At 41.3% G+C, this 19,473-nt stretch overlaps 1 protein-coding gene across 2 annotated transcripts in view; it reads left to right on the forward strand.

Moving 5' to 3' along the window:
- NAV2 (neuron navigator 2) overlaps positions 1-19,473 on the forward strand; it is a 410,478-nt gene that overhangs the window by 166,645 nt on the left and 224,360 nt on the right. The window lies entirely within an intron of this gene.

Below are 19,473 nucleotides of genomic sequence, written 5' to 3' on the forward strand. Positions count from 1 at the left end.
ACCTGCCGAGAGCAATATAAATAGCTGGCTAGGCTCAGAATATATGGATTGCAGTGAAGGTGATAGAGAGAAGCCACGCTTTTTGCAAAACTCTAGCAATTAATGTTTTTTATTCTCTTTCTTTCAGCTTGGGGGCAAAAAATTACTGGTATTGAAACGTTTCCTTGCAGTATTCACAGTCTGAATCACTTGACTATTCATGTCTGCCAGGAAGTGAATCTGGGAAGCCTGTTTCCTTTGGACAACCCTGGGTAAAATGCATTGAGGAATAAATAGGCAAACAGTGATGGAGTCTGTGGAGGTGTAATTTGTATTATTGCAGGCCAGGAAAGAAATGTTAGCCCAACCTTATGCCATTTGTTAATGACAGCATGGCATGAGGATCAGCGATTTATCTGGGGATCAAAGAGTGACAGCAAATGGACTAGACATAGGAGAAGACAAACCTGTGTGGTCTGGTACAGAATTGTGGAGTTGAGCTAAATGTATGAAAGAGAGATCTGCATATATTTATCAGTTGTGCCATTTCTAGTCATTTCAGTGCCATGAGACTATCCCTTTAGCATAACATTTGATTTAAAAGCACGATTTAAAAAAAAAAAATCTTATATCTTGGAACTTTTTTCCTTTGGTTCTTGAACCTTTTTAAAAACATCTTTTGCCTCAGAGGGAGAGAATTGGTCCTGTACAATATCTCTTCTCCTTTGATACCTCTCGTGTTGATCCTGCACTTACCTGATGTTATAGCTAGGTGTCAGCCTCAGATGTGAATCAGAGGCTTGTCAGTCAGGATCAGATTTATTTTTGCTTGTTGTCTCTCCATACGTGAGACTGCACAGAGAGCATGATAACTGGGACTTGCCTCCTTCCCAGAAACATGGCCTAGGAGGTTAATTATTAAATTTATCAGACCCATTAGTAAGGATTTGCTTTTAATGGACTTGGAGGACTATCTATGCCCATAGAAAAGTTGAGTTTTCTGTTGACTTTGCTTTGGAGTCTGGTGGACTTCTTACTTTGCAGGTGATGTCCTCTGCCCATAAAGCTCTGGTCACAGCCCTCTCTCTGAATGCCTTCCCTCAGTAACGTGGCCTTAATGGGTGCCAGCAGCTTCAACACTAGCTCTGCACAGGCTGACGTGGTAAGCTACTGAGGCAAGGACAGTTTCAGACCTGTGACAATGACAGCAGCAAGTGTGCTGGAAAACGGGTGATTCAGCTATTCCAGTAATTTGTCATGGTGACCTGACAGCCTAATAATACAGCAGGTCATGTTTCGGAGGATTTGGGGACATACCAGCTAATGAAGGGTTGTGACTCATGGGGTGACTTATGCTGGGAGCAGTAGAGGGTCACAACTGCAGAACTGGTTTGCAATGGCGTAGCTGAGGTGGACAGGCAGAGGCTGGACCACTGCAGTTCAGAGCAGCACTGATTTTGGCTTTGTCTGTGTGGGGCTTGCTGTGAACTGCAGCAACCTGAGGCCTGTTTCATGGGAAGCTGGAGCCATATGTGCATTAGAGATTGCGCGCACAGCAGGTCCTAGTGACTTGTCAGTCTTTCCAGTGTGTCAGTCCTGCCTGTGAGTCAGCATCATGAGATGGGATAGACATCCAGATTGTTATTAGATTTTCTTGCAAAAGACCTTGGTAAGAAAATGTTAAATTATGGAGTATAAGGATTGTATATCCATTATTAAAAGTAGGTAGGCAAGCATAAAAAGCCCTTGTCTTTCTGTGCTAGCCTTTAGAGAAGACTACTTAAAGTCTGTGTTGCTGGGAGCTTACTGAGTTACTACAGGCATTTAAATGCAGGTGATTACCTGAGGGCTTACTAAGCTCTGGTCCCTCCCTGTCTCTAATGCAGTTCAATTTACCTGATTAATCTTGTTGCCCCATCTTCTCTTTCCAGGAAGGACAAAAATTGAGAGAATTCTCTGCTGCAAGTCACCACGTTTCTTCCCACACTTCAGTAGGTTTAAAGCTAAAATAATTAGCTCCTTAATGCATAGATTTGCAGGATAGATATGGTGATGTATCCTAAAAGTAATATCTTGGAAAGAAAATGTCCTGAACGATAGATTCTCAAGCTTAATGGAACTCGTCACTAAGTGGGGTTGAAGCTCTGTAGCTGCCTTAGAGGAGTCCCACTACGATCTTCCAAATTGTAAGCAAACAACAAAATACAAATCCCAACATGAGAGCTTGCTGTCCAACGAGCTGGAAATGTTAGCTTTTAGTTTGCCCATGACATCACCCATGTCTTTCGTTGCGCTGTTGCTTCTCTTGTTCCCATTAATTTCAGCTGCTTGTCTGCTCACAAATTATTTCAATTTCTGCTTTTGTTGCCTGCCAAACTCAGGGCAAGGAAAAGCAGCAGGTGTAAACACAGAGCTGTCAGCAGAACAAACTCATGGGTGGTATTTTGAATGTTTAGGTGACTTGCTGTAGGAACATGAATATTTTATTATGATTATTTTTGGTTTTGGAGGGACACTTGTCTATTTTTTTTTTTTTTTTTTTTTGCCTTTTACAAGAAGACGGAGAGTTGCACTCCTTACTGGGAGGCAAAGATTTGGGCTCTGTGGCTTAATTACTAATATCCTAAAATAATCTTTGTTGGAAGGGACGTTTGGAGGCCATCTGGGAGTGGGAGTGTGCGTGGTAGTGTACTGCAGTGTGCCAGGGCTGTCCCCTGGCAGGGTGCAACCTTCCAGCCCTACTCTGCACAGGTGGCTGGGACGTGGGCATGCAATCTGGTCATGGTGTTCCCGTCTCCTTCCCGTTCACCAAAACTTAGAGCTACTCTGTGCTGCTCAAGAGTGGCAGCAGCTAGACCTCTCTAGTCCCCTTAATTTAGGAATCTCAGCAGATATCAACCCTTTCATAACAGATACAAAGAATGTAAGAGTCCTGTCACTCCGTTGCTCAGTACTTGCTATATCTCATGAAGGACATCTCTGATAAGAGCAATTCCTTTGCAAATACTGAGTCAGCCTTGTGAAGTGCTTCCAGACACTGAGCTAAAAGAACCAATGGAAGCACAAAGGTCTTGATTTCGGTTTTCTATACATCTTCATTCAAATCTAGGAGCTACTGCCTGAGGATTTTGTTTCCTTTTACCTATATTTTAAAATACTTTATCCCAAGGTAAACATGTTATTCCCTAGCTCTTGAAAGTGCCTAGCCTAATTTTGACTGTGAGGCAAGTTAGCATGTTGGTGGTTTTTGTTTTTCTTTAGGAGGCAAGTAAGACGATAGATACCTTTATGGTTAGCAGCCATATTTTGCAGTGTTCACTTATGATCTCCTGCGTTTTGTAGCAGCTACTTTATAGTTGGCACCCGTTTTGGACCTTCATTCATGGCTACCACAACTACACCCAGTATAAATAAAAATAACCACTGGGTTGTCAGAGACATAACTGTATCTAATACCAAACCCAGGGTAATGTAAAAGATGTTTATTTCTTTCTCACTCAGTGGCTTCTTACTTACTTGAGGTAATGAATGCAGATAATTATCTTACAGAATGCTTAGGATTATTAATAATATGTAACAGGGCAGCAGTTAAAATTCACAACTGACTACATGTAATTTTTGGTGGAAATTCTTCAAACATCTAGGTTTGTGTTAATGTTGGTACTGATTAACATTTGCTGCTATGTCATAGAGTTAAACTAGGACAGCAAACAAGGTTTACTGCTCCGCATCGGTTCACAAATACTGGAAGGATGCTTGATTGTATCTCTGATAGCCAGAGTGAAGTCAGGTGAGGATGAGGGCAATCCTTGTGTAACAGAAGTGGACGGGAAATGCACAGAAGTAGGAGGTTTGGCAATGCCACTCTTGCTTCTGAGTCACTAGTGAACTAAAAATCTGGGCAGTGTGAGGGGGTGTATTGACAGGGTAAGCTAATTGCTGTCACAACAGTTGCCTCTAATCTTATTTTCATGTATTTATAGTATGTAAGATAACATTTTCTCTCAGCTGAGCCCTCTTGCAGGCCCCTTGGCACAAAGGGACCGTTTTCTATCAGCATCTTATGAAGCAATACTCTGATTACTCAAAGGGGATCATTATTGCTGCCTTGCCAGGTTTTGCTGAGTATGTCTTCAGGTTGAATTCAAGAGCTCTAATGACCTTGATTACAGACTAATAATGAGCTTTGGTGCCATGCTTAAACCCTGAGTGGGAAGAATAGCAAGCAAAGAGGGAGCTGAAATATGGGACCATTGGGACAGTTTCCAGCTTTGACTTGTGATCTTTCTTTGTCCTCCCAGGCTTTGCCCTGTCCATGACTCAATTACTTATTTTATACAAGTATGAAAGATTGCTGTAATGTGGCTGGTTCTTTGTTTCTGAGGTCTGTTTTCAGCCAATGTCCTAAGCAATTGAATTTGCCTCCACATTGTTATATTCAGAGATGCCTTTTATTTGCCTTAATTATCTGTTCCTAGCACAGCTCTGCCACACAAAGGTTCATGTGTGTGTGCCTGTATACACACACATTGGAAACCACTGCCCTTTGTGCTCTGACTCTAGGTGGTAAAGTGTAATACGGAAAGGAGGATGAACATTTTGTGGGGTTTTTGGATCAGGAAACAGAACTAAGTTTTCAAAGTTGCAAACAGCATTAGAGTTCTGTCACTCTCCTGTTCAAGGGGCAGGGACTCAAAATAATGAGAGTAAAAGGAAAGATAAACAGTACCTTCCTTTATTTCTTCCGTCAACATTGTTATCTTCATAACCCTCCCCGCTTTTTATCTGATTTGTTTGGGGTTTGGTAGTGCTGTAAACATGAAATCAAAACAGATATTCACATCAAAAGAGAAAGCTGTTATTTCAGACTGATTTATATATTTATTAGACTTTATTTCTTTGTTTCTACTCTTCATTAGCTTGCTTACATATCCCGAAGGGTTTTTTCCAGTGGTTTTGTCTTTTCCATTTGTCAGACTTTGGTCTCTATCCCCAGTTCCAACTGCTCCCCTGTTGCGATTTATACAGGTTTGGAAGTAATTAGAGCCGTTTCCTGTAACTGCTGCATCCATGTGTGTAAGTCTCTAGACAGGTCAAAGAGCCCTTGCTTGTAGACTAGCGTAGAGAACTGATGTTAGCTGTACCCTTCAGGAAATATAAAATCAATGGTTGTGCTCTGGATTTTTTAGTTTTGTCTTGCTAAGGAGCCCAAAACATGACCAATTTAAACTTTTTTTGTTTGTTTCCTAATTCCAGTTGAGGCTGGTAAAAGATGACACATTTAATAGTCTGTTCTTTACTGGAACAGTTGTTGCCTTTGCCTTCCTTTTGGATTTGCCCACATACCAGTAAAGGCCTCTCCACACCCCCTGTAATGCAGAGGAACTAGACTGTAGGTATGTTACACAAACATAGATCAGCATTAACCACACAGTGGAGATTCCATGTTTAAGTGAAATCTGTATCTGGTAACATCTCAGTATCTGAGGGCCTCCTGTTAACATAGCTGTCACATTTCCCTGGACAGTGTGAAGACATTTTTATCTGGTTTTACAGTTCATAAAAAGAAAACGAAGAAATACATTTCCAAAGCAGCAACTGATTTTACTTGTTTCTATTTTGGGAAGCCTGGTTTGAGGCATTTGCCAAGCTGCCAGGCCAGCTTGCCTACGTTTGCAGGGGAGCTCAGTGGCGGCACTGGGCGCTCATCCCATGCTCTTGACTTCCAATGTCACAACTCTCCTGTAGTTTAAAGTGCTTTTCCTTTTTCCTGAACTGGCCAGATCTGTCATACTCTGTTCTTTCTTTGAAGTTCAAATTGAGAAAACGTAGCTTGTGTCCTGGTTGCAGACTCTTAAAACGCTTCCTGAGAAGTGCAGCCTGGCCGGTCGCAAGGGCTGCCCTTGGAAAGGAGCAGCTTGCTCACCTTGCAGTGTGGCTGGCGAGGCGCTGTAGATGGCATGGAGCACATCAGTGTCGTCAAGACCACTGTGATTAAATTGTTGGGGAGATAGGGAAAGCCATCTGCTATTTGTTCCCCCTGCCTGCTTGCTATTCAGAAAGCTGGTGCCAGACATGACTGCCAAGCCTGGCTGACTAGATGCCAGGCTGTCATGTGGAGTAGGCCTGGCTGCTGCTGAGACTGGGTCAAAGGTTTGGTGACCCATTTGCAGGTGACATTGTACGTACGTGTGGAAAAGCCTTGGCTGTCAGTTGATGGAAGGAAGTTGTGGCGAAGGGTGTGATGGTGGCTGGAGCGCGCCTTCTACAGCTGGTGGCTTTGCAGCACTGGGTGGTGATCCTAGCTGAGCTGATAATGTGTTCTCGCTCTCTTCAGATATATGGCTGTGGGAGTTGGTCTTGTGCCTGCTCCCGCCCTGGAGAAGGAGAGGTGTGTGGGACTTATCCCAGCATCGCTGCAAGGTGATGACCTTGGGGTTGCTGCTGTGCCTACACCAGGATGGTTACCAGAGAGGAGGTGTGCATCCCATCTACACTGACAGGGTTGGGGCAGGCTGCAGGGCTGTTTGTGTGGGGCACGGGGGCGGACTGTGTGGGCTCTGTGCAGTTCTGCTGATTTCCCAGGTAGCGAATAGTCACTGTGAGTTTTCTGTGCAAGTGTCCAAAGCTTTTTGATATACTGTCTAATATACATTGGGAAACTGTCAAATTCCTTAATCAACAACAACAAAAGTGTTAAAAGAATATTAGAATCATTGAGGTACTAAGGTTAAGGATTCAAAGTTTAGGAAATGCCAGAAGCAACATCCTAGGTGTCTGTTTTTTGCCATTTGTGATATAAAGTCTTTTTGTCATGATGATACAGTTTTTAAGGGCATGATCATATACTGCTTTTTCCTGTGTTGGACTTATACAGCAGTGAGTTAACAGGCAGTTATTTAATAGTATGTTTTATTAAAAAAGAATGCTATATGAGACTCTAAGCTGCATTTGCTCTGTTTAACGAAATTCTTCTCTAAACACAAAATACTTACTTTCTCTTCCTCCTTGTGCCCCCATGGATTTTTCCGCTTGGGTTCTTCACAGTGAATAGTGCTGATCAGTATAATACCTAAATACTATATTGGCAGTAATGCACCTTCGCCTCATCCCGGGATGAGATTTGGTGGATTGTGGGGATAGTATGACCTCTATTATGTAAATAAGGGACTGAAACACTGGAAAAGTGAAAATGAGTACTTTGCTGCCTTTGTGCATAAAATACAAATCTGATTTTGGAGCATATGCTGTGTAGCATTTTATAGGTTCAGAGCTTCCATATCTTAATATCTTCCAATTCTCTTTTTCATTTGTGGGTGTTCATCCCAGTCCTGTTCCTGTTGCTGGCTCCGCTCTTCAGACCTTCCTCTTTGCAACCAGTTTCCATTTTCACGTTGTTCCTTAGGCCAATCTCTCAGCCCCACTTACAGGTTTCCTCCTTAAACTTTGTTATGTTCCCCTTTTGTTAGGTTCCTCCTTTTGCTCATTCTGCTGTGGTCCAGCTCAGCTTTTGAGTTAGGCACAGGTAGTGTTGTCATTCATAGCACTTGTGAACCAACAGGAATGTTGCTGGCAGTACTGGGAAGAGAGCGGGGGTTTATATGCAACTACCCCAAATCCCAGTTACAGTGCAGGGTGGCTCTTCTCCTCTCTCTGTGCTGGGGAGTGCCCAGTTCAGCCGTGGGTATGGTACCCAAGCAGCACCCTCACTTCTGGGAACAGTGAGGGATAGTGTTCAGGAGGATGGGCTTGGCAGATCTTAGCTGCTGAATGTCAATGTTCTTACGGAGCATGTGTAAAATGAAGTGTTTTTTACATTGGCTGTGTTTTGTGCATTTTCAGAGAAACCATGTTAAACTTACTTCTGGCAGAAGCATCACTATCTTGCTTAACGGAGAGTTCTTGTTCAAAGTTCTGGAGTGCCAGAGCTTGTTAAAGCAGAGGTCACTGGTGCTTTTTTACGTGGTTGTGTAATGATGTATTGTTCTACCTTGGTTCTGGCATTTTGGCTAAAACGTTTGAAAATTTTCAGCCTGAGGTGGGCTCTGGCATGGTATGCTGCGTACTGGAGTATTAAAGTTTGACGAAATGTTCAGCATCTGACACCGAGGTATTAGAGTGGGAGATCTCAGTCAGCTTTAACAAAATGATGGTGATGTTTACAAAATTTATACCTGATATTTAATTATTCCCTAATGGGGTTTAAAGCTTCCTGTGAGCAACACAAGTGGCACAGGCAACAGTGCTGCCTATCCCAGCGCTCCCAGTGTGTTTGAGCAGCAAGTGCTTGTGGTGGGCTTACAGTGATGAATTCTCATTGATCTTTGCTAATGCAAGGTTAAAGCTTTGGTATTTGCTAGTGCTCTAATTTTTATATGGTATGCTAATTACTCTTTTGAATTGGAAATGCTTGTTCAGCACAGTGTAAGAGATTGGAATTGGCTTCGTGATGCTGTGTTGCAAGTAGTGTCGAACCTTTTCCTGTTTATGTAGAAATGCTGTTCTGGTTTTCTCAGGCCAAATTAGAGATCACCCCATTTTTATTCAGCTCAACAATATGTGTGCATGTGCACGCATGCATATGCATACGCATACACAGTTGTAATTTTTTATTGTTGTACTAGCAGCGATACTGTCCAGAAGAATTTTTTTTCCTAACAACATGGTGGAAGCATGATGATGATTTTGGAAACAGATGCAGCTGTCTGAAAATGAAAAAGAAAAGACAAAATAGAAACACAAATATTTTGTGTCTGTGCAGAGGGACTAAAAGGTAATTAGCCAAAGATAAATGAGTTAGTTTATTTTGAAAGACCCAAAATGGTGACCCAAAATGTTTTGAAAGGTTTTCTGCATGATGGCATTTCCATGTTCAAAGTTTCAGTCCAGGAACCCTCAGACAAAAGTGATAACTGTTGGCAGGGGAGAGCAATGGAAAGTTATGCCTGTGACAGGAAATCATCCTACTTTTAAAAGTGAACATTGCTATTTCAATTTTTAATTCTCATAATGAGCAGTAGCAGCTCATCCTCAAATTGCTTTTCTAACATTAGGTGGTCCAGAACTGCATGAGGTAACTTAATGTGCCATTTTATCCTGAGTCTGTAATTGGAAAAAAAAAGACAGGAACAGCTAACTGCTATTAATTGCACAAGCTATTTACAGCAACAAAAATTTTGTTTCTCATTTATATACGTATAGAACAGTGTTAGTGCTGCTAAGTGGTGCGCTTCAAAGGTTTTGCTTTAATATTGTGTATCAAATACTAATTTCTGTTACTGAAAGTCTGTCTCTGCCTATACTTCATGTGCATTTAGCCAGAGTACCTCTCTTGCTTTCCAGCTTGTTGTTAATGTATTCCCCAGTGGCTGCCTTGCTTGTGTGTCCTTTTACACCCTCCTCACCTCTCAAGTAGATATGGCAGACACCTTGGGTGCAATCTCTGGTATCTTGCTGTGTTCTTACCAGCCTTTCTGGTGGCCACTAATAAGTGGAAGATGCATCAGTGTTTCCTGTCCTATGTTATGCCAACTCTTAACCTGCAGATGAAATTGGGATACCTGAAGAACATTACTGAGAATGCAGTGGGTAGCAAAGGAACATACTGAGATGTCCTGGTGCTACAGTTTACACATATATTATACCCTAGGGTGAAAAAACGCATTGTGGCTTGCATTTTGTGTTGAAATTGCTGTTGATGCAGGCTAGGGTAATGTAAATTGCAAATGTAAGCATCTGTTCACATAAATCAAAGTGATAACACATTTGTGTTTGAGAGAGATGTGGGAGAAGAACTGAAAGAAAAATCACACTTAAACATGTGCTGCGGTTTTCTTCCTAAAATCTGATCTACTGGTATTTTCTTCTGGACCTCCTGCATAAGCATTTGTTTGTGATTGATCAGATCATTGTTTATAGCAGATTTCCCCTTCAGGTTCTTCCAGTGGAGCCCGATGGATATTATTATTTATCTATTTATCTATTATTTATTATTATTATTATTTACTACTACTACTACTATTACTATTATTACTATTATATCTTTTATTTTATTCAGGAATCATTGGGGTAATTCAGATTGGAAGGGCCCTCAGGAGGTCTCCAGTCTAACCTTCTACTCAAAGCAGGGTCAGCTGTGAGATCAGATATGTTATTAAAGGCTTGATTGAGTTGGGTCTTGAAAACGTCCAAGGACAGAGACACAACCTCTTTGGGCAGACTGTGCCACTGCCTGAGTCTCCTTGCAGTGAAAGGTTCTCCTTGTACCCAGTCTGAATCTCTTGTTGCAGTTTATGGCTGTTGTCCCTTGCCCTTCTGTTGTGTAAAGCCTGGTTCTGTCTTCTTGATAACCTCCCCACAGGTAGCAGGGGCTGCTGCTATGTGCCCCCAGACCATATCTTCTCCAGGCTGGATGACCCCCATTCCTCAGCCTCTCCTCCCAGAGTAAGTGCTCCAGGCCCAACTGTCCTGCTGATCTTCACTGGACTCCCTCCAGTTTGTATAGTGAGAGTGGAATAGAGTAGTTTCTTCTCAATTAAAATTAACGTTTCGCTTCTTAGAAATGCAGTTGTCATCTCCTATACTTGACTGGCTCATTAATGACTCCTTGCCACCAGGCTGCTGGGGGGTGTTTGCCTGAGGTCCTTCTGTTAACAAATGGACTTGTGTGGCTCCATGCTGGATTGTGTTTCAGAGGAGGTGTAGTATATGCTTTATTTTTTGGGGGGTGGGGCGTGTGTGACATGGTTGAGTAGATGGATGCCCAGTGGCATTTTCCTGGACAATCTCTTACCGGTCAGATGAGGAGATACAAAGCTGGTTACGCCCAAGGACAGGACTTGCCTTGATTCTTCAGGAAGCTAGAGGTGCAAAGCCTCGAGGTAATTGAAGGTGGAACAGATGTTACATCTATATTGAAACTTAGTTGTGGATCGCTCTCCGAAAAGGTTTATAATTTGCCAGTTATTTTCCAGATGATCATCTTTAATGTGCTGAGGTAGCAGATGTGTTTGTTGTATCCAACTCTTTAAAGTCATTTTAGGAAGTTAAACAGATGGATGCATTTTGAAATTCGGCAGCATCTCTTTCAGCATCTGTAACGTCATCGTTTCATGTGCCAACCGGGATAGAAGGAAACAGAGCATCTCATAAGTACTTTGCCTATGACAAGCTGACCCAACAGCCAATAATATACTAATGTTGTGACAGGAATGATTGACTACTACTGCTTTTACAGCAGGGTGATTTGAGTTTCCAGACAGTTGTCTTTTTTTTTTTTTTTGTCTTTTTTTTTTAATCTTTGAGTAGCTTGAATACAGGTTGTTTTACTGCTGGAATAAACAAAGCTCATGTTGATTCTCATACAGGAGGTGATTGTGTCTCAGAACACAGAAAATCATTCCATCAATTGAATTCCATCTGTCTAAAAAAAAGGTTGTTTATTACAATTTTCCTACTGCTAAAATGGCAAGAGGAAATATGAAATACATAAAAATTATCTCTCAGTGCTATGCCTTCTGTTTGTTTTCCAATGGTAAACATCAGCCAGACCTTCCTTGGGGTGATACAGCATATTAAGGCTGGGTGGTGTTTTGACATTGACACCTTCCAAAAATATTCCAAACACTGAGAGTGGCATTATTAAAAATCATATGACAGGCTATGTAAATTAAATGCAATGCTGTTAGATCTTTAAACAGTGTGGGTTCAACTCAGCGTCATGAGTAAAATTCAGGATGGCAGGAAACCTTAGGATGTAATAATATCCTGCCACCTTAAAAAAGTAAAATTGATTAAATTTTGAAATATCAAAGTTGTTTATGGCAACAAATGTGTCATTAATCATTGCACTGGGAAACTCCTTTGTTTTGGTATGAAACAAAATACTAGGACAACATTTAGGGTTTTTTTTAAATGTTATTTTTGGGTGGTGGATATTACAAAAGCTTGAAAAAAATCAGTATGAAAACAGTAGGAGGCTAGTTATCAGTTTGCTAATGGGAGAGTGAGAACAAAGGAACTCTAAGGATATTCGAGAAGGGAAGCTTGATACTGCCATGCATGATGCTGCCTGGTGGCCCTGCAGCACTTTAGTTTTGAGTATTCTGTGTTAGACTAATAGAGATTAAAGATTAACTGTTTCCTGTACATTTCCTTGCAGAGTGATCTTTCAGACTTTCTGGTTTAAAACTGAGCATGATGTTTGGCAGGTGCAAGTAAACCCCTTGAATGTACACATGATTTTTAAATATAAAATTATTTGTACTTTCTGTTGTTTTTCCACAGTTCATGGGGTAATCCTCTTCAAATTGCCTTGTCACAGATTATCACATTGGAGATGGCAGATCAGTTTTTTTGGACATTGACTCTCCAGAATGGCCACAGCTGTTGGGCTGAAGGTTGACTGGAGTTATGACTGTGTAAATCTGGAGAAGTTTCGCTGAAATTCCTGACTTAAGAATTTCAGTAGGGCCATTAGTATACCCAAAATTTTAGCCTCTAAGGATGTGCTTTTATTTTCCCTGAAATTCAAATCCTTTCTTTAAAGGAGGTGTGGAGGTAGGCAACATTTGTATCAGGGCATTGTGTTAAGCACTTTCTGTGTTTCCTTTATGTGATTGTGAACAACCTAGGTGGTTTTTTTTTTCTTTCTTTTTTTTCTTTTTTTTTTTTTTTGGTAACACATTCAGAAATAGCTGGTGCTTGTAACATTGCAGTTAATCATTGTGACATTATATGGTGCATTGCAGGTGACCTCCAGCAGCAAACCACTCCTGAATGGTTGCCCTGTGGGAACGCTCTCTTTTTTTGGCTTCTAGGGAAGAGCAGCTGCCTGCAGGCTTTGGTTGTGAAGTGTGCTTGGCAAAGCCTGCAAGTGTGGGACGATATTTGTTGTTCTCTGATATCTAGTTGGCAGTTGGTGAGCACCACAACCACTGCTTCCATGGTTCCAGAACTGCACTGTGCATCATCAACTGAACTGGATGCATGGGCTGAGTATACAAGATGATTTTTTTAATACAAATTGATTGGTAATGTGTACTAATGAGAAGGGAAATAACGTGAGTATAGGATAGGATTGGAATAGTTATCTAAGGAAGATTTTGATAAGTACTTCTAATTTGGAAGTCAAATCCTGATGTTGGCTGTAGAGAAACTGCATTGATTCAGTGCAGGTGAAAATCTGATTCTCACTATTTAGTTTGAATACTGATACTTGGCTCTTTACAAAATAGCTGAAGTTGCTTAATGATAATCTGGCCAATTTGTGTTTGTTCAAAACTGCTGATGTGGGAGAGATTGATGGCAGCTGAGGCTGGGTTGGAATGCTTAAGCAGATCCAGTTGGAAAAAGGGCTTTGAAATATAGCCTGTTCTTCCAATCTGCTTCTCAGATGGTTTCTACCATTAGGCTCTGACAAGTCTTTCAGATGATGGAGCAGGTGTATTTGAAACGTGCCAGTAAGGGACAGTGATGTTACAGAAGGTGGCTACCTGGTGTCGTGAGATTGTTAGCGTGTAAGTAGTGGATTTTTTTCTCCTTGCCACTTCTTGAGAAGGTAGGAAGAATAACAGCACGGGGAAGAGAGCATTTTTTTAGGTCTTTTTTACATATTTCATCTTAACTTGATGGTTGTGCAAGTCAAGAGTAGATTGTGGTATTTGGATCATCGTCACCTTCCTTCTGTGATATTCTCATTAGTCACAGATGTTTTCTTTACTTTTCCAAATACGTGAAGCTATAGGTAATGTCAGATGAGGCATAAAATAATACAGAAGCTAGTACTGTTAACCTTGCAGAAACAAAGGACACATGAAGAGATTAAGAATACCCAGACGCACATCTCTGTTGGGGTACGCAAGGATCTTGCTAAAATGGTATTGAAATTTTTATTCCAGGTGCTGTTATTGGCATGGAAAGATGATGTCCCTTCTTATGGTCACAGGCGTTAAGAGATACTTAAGTCAAGGTGAGCTGTAGGTTGGCATGACAAGGCTAGTCTGTTAGGAGCATCAAGATTATTCATGCATATATATTTTATGCAGTCGTCACTGCTGTGACCACAGTATAGACATACAATATGCATCTAAATCTTACAACAGTGCAGAAAGCATTAATTGAAATAAGCTTTTGCATTCCTTGTTCCTTTTTACTCCCGATCCTGATGAGTTTAAGTCTGAGGAATGAATTTTGCATATGAGAACAGAGATGGACCTTTTCAAAGCAAATCACAGAACCGCTGTCAGTATGTCAGTCTCCAGCCAGCTGAGCCCAATTTTTATTAGATTCTGAGAAACTGATACAGGTACAGATCCAAAAGCAATGGAAACATAATGAAATCAAAGATGTGGATGATAATCAAAATGCATTTGCTATGGCAATAGAAACTTACGTAGCTTTTGAGTGAAGCACTACCAGAGTTAGTCCAATGATAAATGAATCATGAAATAAAAAAAATGCCAGTCTGGAATGAGGTAGGAAAAGTATTTCAGTGCAGTTGTGATGCCAGCTCCTACTGTCCATGCTTACATTACAAAACCATGAAGTGTCCTGGTACAGAAACTGGATTAAATATGAGCATTGTTCAGAAGATGCTCATTTAAAATGCTGCCTTTTTGTGTCACCATGTAGAAGTGTCTGCCTGTGTCACTAGTGCACCTAGTGAAACTTTCTGTGTATCTTTAAAAATGAGTGTAGAGGGTGTTCTTGTCCAGGTGGAACTTAGCTTGTGTACTTGTTAAAATCTGACACTGTTATAAAATAAGGTGAAATTAAACCCAGTGTGAATTAGAGAAGTGTCAGGGGATTACAGAAGGGTTTTTAGACCAGAATTAGTGTAATGCAGACAAGATTTCTGTGAAAAGAACTGGGAACAGAACCAAGGTTTCCTCCTTTTCTCTCTGCTCTATATAAAGAACTCACATGTACAGATTATAATTGCTGTGGTGAGAGGATGCCAAATTATATAATGCTTCTACCAACATTCCTCTTTTCTAGTATCTACCATTCCTCTTGTGAGAACACAACAAAAAAATTAGGAGTTTGATCCAATGTACACCTTTATGGGCTCTTTCCTGAAATGGTACCGTAAATCTGTGGATGGGATCAGACTTTTATATACTCGATACTCTGATCAGGGACAAAAGATGGATATGAATGTGCAAAATGTCTGCAGTACCAAAAATAGGTCTATATTTATTCCTGTCATAACTTCACTTAAGTTGATGGAATCGCGCCAAGGCTGAATATGCCCACAGTCTATAGGACAGCTGGCGGCCTGGCAGTAGTAAAGTTCGATGAGAATGGTTTTGCAAGATTAATTCTGCTGATACTGACAGTACATAGTGACATTTTAGGACTATTCACCTCAGCTTAAAATGATTTTCTGGGAGATTTCAGACACATCTGTAATGCTTAAAAGACAAGGATAGCATTGATCAAGGTATTTTTGAGCTTTGAGTTTAGTTCCATCAGCAGTTCTGAATCACCAGACCAGTTAATGACGTGTTCTAATTGATATAGTAATTCTACATAGTTTTTTCACTTACACTAATGTAATACTTGGCTTCGTTCAGGATGGATATTAACCACAAGTTGAAGGGAAGGTCTGATTGTCTGATCCTTTGCTACATTTCATAAAGCTTTTAATTTTACTTGCAATACTCACATGTGATCCGTATAGGTATTTTCTTTCCACTTGGGTCTAGAGAGCCTGTTCAGTTATTAATTGTTAGTGTACGAGCAATGAAGGCAGCTTCAATGGTTTCACTGTTCCAGAAACATTCATCTCACTCATAACGATCATCTGTTCAAGAGCAGTCGACCCTGGTTTTTGTTGTTTACTGCCTTTTTTTTGGGCAATGTGCTGACTTGCCTACAAGCTCTTGAGCTACAGAGTGTTCAAACGTTTTCTACTGATGTGTTAAGCACTCCAGTTCACATGAGTCTGCTCACTAAAATTTTGAAAATATTAAGCCAGTTCTCGACACCGGAGTCTTGGCCCTTGAGATGATGCTACGTGGTGCTCAGTAGCCACAGCTTAAATCCTGAGCAATGGCATCTCCTGAGCTTAGAAATCAGTCCTATGAACCAAGTCACAAGCTTTTTGTGTGTGGTGGGTTGTTTGTTTGTTTTCTTCTAACAGGGAAGCAGAGAGCTTGTTTATAGCATTTTTTCCTCCATATTCCCCCATCTGGGGAGTGGGTGGCTGGATTATAAGCAGATAAGGGGGGATGTTGTGATTATTCAGGCCAAGATACTCATCAGACTTAAAGCTCCAAGGGAATATTCCCCTAGTTAGTGGCTTGTCTGACATTTGTGGCAGGAAGGAATGAAGCTCTTGCTTTTTGTTTAGGTAATTTGCCTGCTTTTTAATATTACTCATCTTATACAGATACAGAAATTTGCATTATTCAAAACAGGGGAAGAGAAACATTTGTTTGGGCTTTTCAAAGAAGAGAAGGAAGATGGGCTTCCAGATCCCATCAGCTGTCCAAGAGAAGTAGTTTCTTTTAAATATTGTAGTCTTAAAACTGGGTTAAATCAATTTACTTATTAAAAAAAAAAACAAACCAATAAACAAACCAACCACACAAACAAAAAATTAGTCATTTCCAAAGATAGACCAGAACTGATGTTGCCCATCTTTGCAGATATAGCCTGTATGTGGTGTGTTAACAATTTATGACCTCATGGTATGGCTGCACTGCCACTGCATACGGTATGTTGCATTTCAGTGGCATTGTGCTGTAGTATTTGGATATATAAAACAAAATATGCATAACATAACCCCTCCCAGGTATTAGATGACAATTGATAATTAATGCAAACTTTTCTCTTAAATATAGCTGCTCTTTACTGAACTCATAAGAGAAGCAGTAATTCTAGGTCACTCTTCAAATGTGTCATCAGGAATTCACATTAAGCTTTGGTAAAGAAGGGGTCCACGTTACTGATTTGGCGAAATAACTGCAGGGGCACAGACTGAGTGCATTCAGAAGACACCATCTTCATCCTCCCTTCAGTAGGCAGGGCTGCACACCAAGAAATCAAATCGTTTCCTCTAGCTGTGGAATATTCAATCCACCATCAAAGAATCAGGTTCAATAATTGTTAAAGGAGCAGTGGAAGAAATCCTTTTCTTTTGCTCAGATTAACTGTGTGACTGTTTTGGTATCCTGTAACCTAGCCAGTTTTCCAAAATGAAAACAGAACAACAAAAACTGGCAAGTTCTGTGCATCTGGGATTGGTGGCCTGAACCTCATAAAACATGTAAGTGAAGAACAGAACATAAAGCTGTCAATTAGATCTTCTAATAGCTTTTAAACATTACTATATTTTATTACAGACCTAAAATTAGCCTTGTTTTCAGACTTGGATCTTTTTCAAGTTTTTCATACCTCAGCTCAACCTTCTTTTAGCTACAAGGCTGAGTTTTCAGCACAGAACAATGGAAATGGTGTCAAAGCATTTGACACATTTCTGCTCCCATAACTACCAGTCCTTTCATATGGTAAATCTGACTTTTTTCATCAGGTTGCAGGGCTTTGAAATTTTCTGTATAGTTGTGTTTAAGCTGATGCTGTGCATGGTGTTACGACAAGGGTGTAAACATTAGAAGATCCATCTCAGCTGAGCAGAGATGTGCAGTTTCCAATCTGAGATTAGTGGATAAAGAGACTAGGGTGAAAGCAGTTACTTGTAAAAACAACAACAACAACAAAAATTACTCTCTTTGAGTTAATACAAACCACCCTGCAGAGCTGGTCTATGTGAAGGCGGATGTGCTGAAAGATCCCAGCAATAACCAAAACTGTGGTTGACGTGAGCTTCATGTGTACTGTGGGAATTTGAGGTGCTCAAATCAGGGCAGTGCTAAGTGAGTGAGGTGGCAGACTGCAGTGACAGTGTGTCCAGACTTTGCTTTTGAGTTTAAATAATCTAGTTAATGTGGGCTATCTGAAAAAGAAAAAAAAAAAAAGAAAAAAAAAAAGGGCAAACAAAAAACCCCAATCCAGCAACAACAACAAACTACACCACGTAGTACAGCTAGTGTCTTCTGGAACTGTGTTCTGTTAATGGAGAGGGACTGTTTGACATTGTGATGTTGAGGAAGAGTAGTACTTTATAATGGGTAGAACACAAGTTCTACTTGATTTGATTTCCAGTTCTGCCACTTACTTACTATGTAACCCTGGATAAATCATTGAAGATGACATCTACAGAAGGATGCAGCATGCAGGTCTCATCCGATTTCCATTTCCATGTCCTAAAATGCTATCCCAATCCTGCCGCCTAATCCTGGAGGATTGTAGGTTCAGAAACATCTACATTTCTACAATCCAGAAATGCCTCGTTTTTCTGTCTGAAAGAGTCTCAGGTGTAAAAACCTGGGTTTTGGACATTTAAGTTTTTCCCAAAAGTCAGGGTGTCAAAGAGGCAGGATACAGCTCCCCTTGGAATGGGTCACGGAGCGTGCTTCAGCCTTCCTTCTCTGAGTGCTCCTCGCAGCTTAGGTGGGGCAGGGTGATGGGGCTGTGCTTCCTCTGTCGCGCCGAGTAGCTCCATGCGTTGGAAGCTGAGCCAGTGTGTATTTCAAATATTTCGAGGTTAGGTTCATTGCTTCACTCTGCTTGCTGGGATCGCTATTGTCCCTACCTCAGGCAGTGGGTGAGGTGAGAATGCAGAGCTGAAGGAGGTGCCCCTGCTTGGGGAATAAAGTGATACCTGGGGCTGTGATGAGGATGTGATTTAAATGCACCTTTCTCTTCCACATCTTGTGTTGGCTTTGTGAATATTATTCTGAGGCGCCCTCCCCTCCCTGTGTATAATGTTAAGAAGCCGATGTGGTAGCTCAAAACCTTTGGCTTCCATTACAGGCTACCTGAAAATGAGGCATTGTGGCCCTGCATATCACGGTGCTAAGACCCCGCTATGAGTCCAGAGGCACCGATCTCCTGGTGCCTCGAGTTGCCACGCTGATAACGCTCTGCTGGCCAGGACGGTGCTCTGTGGGCGGAAAGAGAGATACGTGCAGCTCTGAAATGTGTAATGCCTCGCAGGAATGAGGGATCTGGGGGCTGTAACGGATCAGGGCATCTGCAGAGCAGCGTGAGGAGGAACCTGTGACGCCAAAAGAAAGACTCCTAAAAGCCAAGTGTTGCTATAATAGGGCTGGATTACTCACTGCGCTTATTCAAATTCCTGTTGATGCTGGCAGCGGGAGTTTTCCCGAATAGCAACGAACAATGAGTCATCTCCAGGTGTTTTTATTTGAAAGTGCTTTATTTCCTTTTTTTTTAAGAATTTCAAAAAGAAACCGGCGCGCAGCTCACTCCGCGCAGCCCCAGGGGCATCTCGCCACCGCCACAGCCGCGCAGCCCCCGCCGACCCGCGGAGTTCCCTGCCCGCCGCGGGAGTTGAAACCGCTCCTCCCCCTGCGGAGAAAGAGATTTGATTTTTTTATTTATTTATTTTTTTGTTCCTGCTTGCAG

Source organism: Falco biarmicus, chromosome 10 (genome assembly GCF_023638135.1).
Source record: "Falco biarmicus isolate bFalBia1 chromosome 10, bFalBia1.pri, whole genome shotgun sequence".
Lineage (NCBI taxonomy): Eukaryota > Metazoa > Chordata > Aves > Falconiformes > Falconidae > Falco > Falco biarmicus.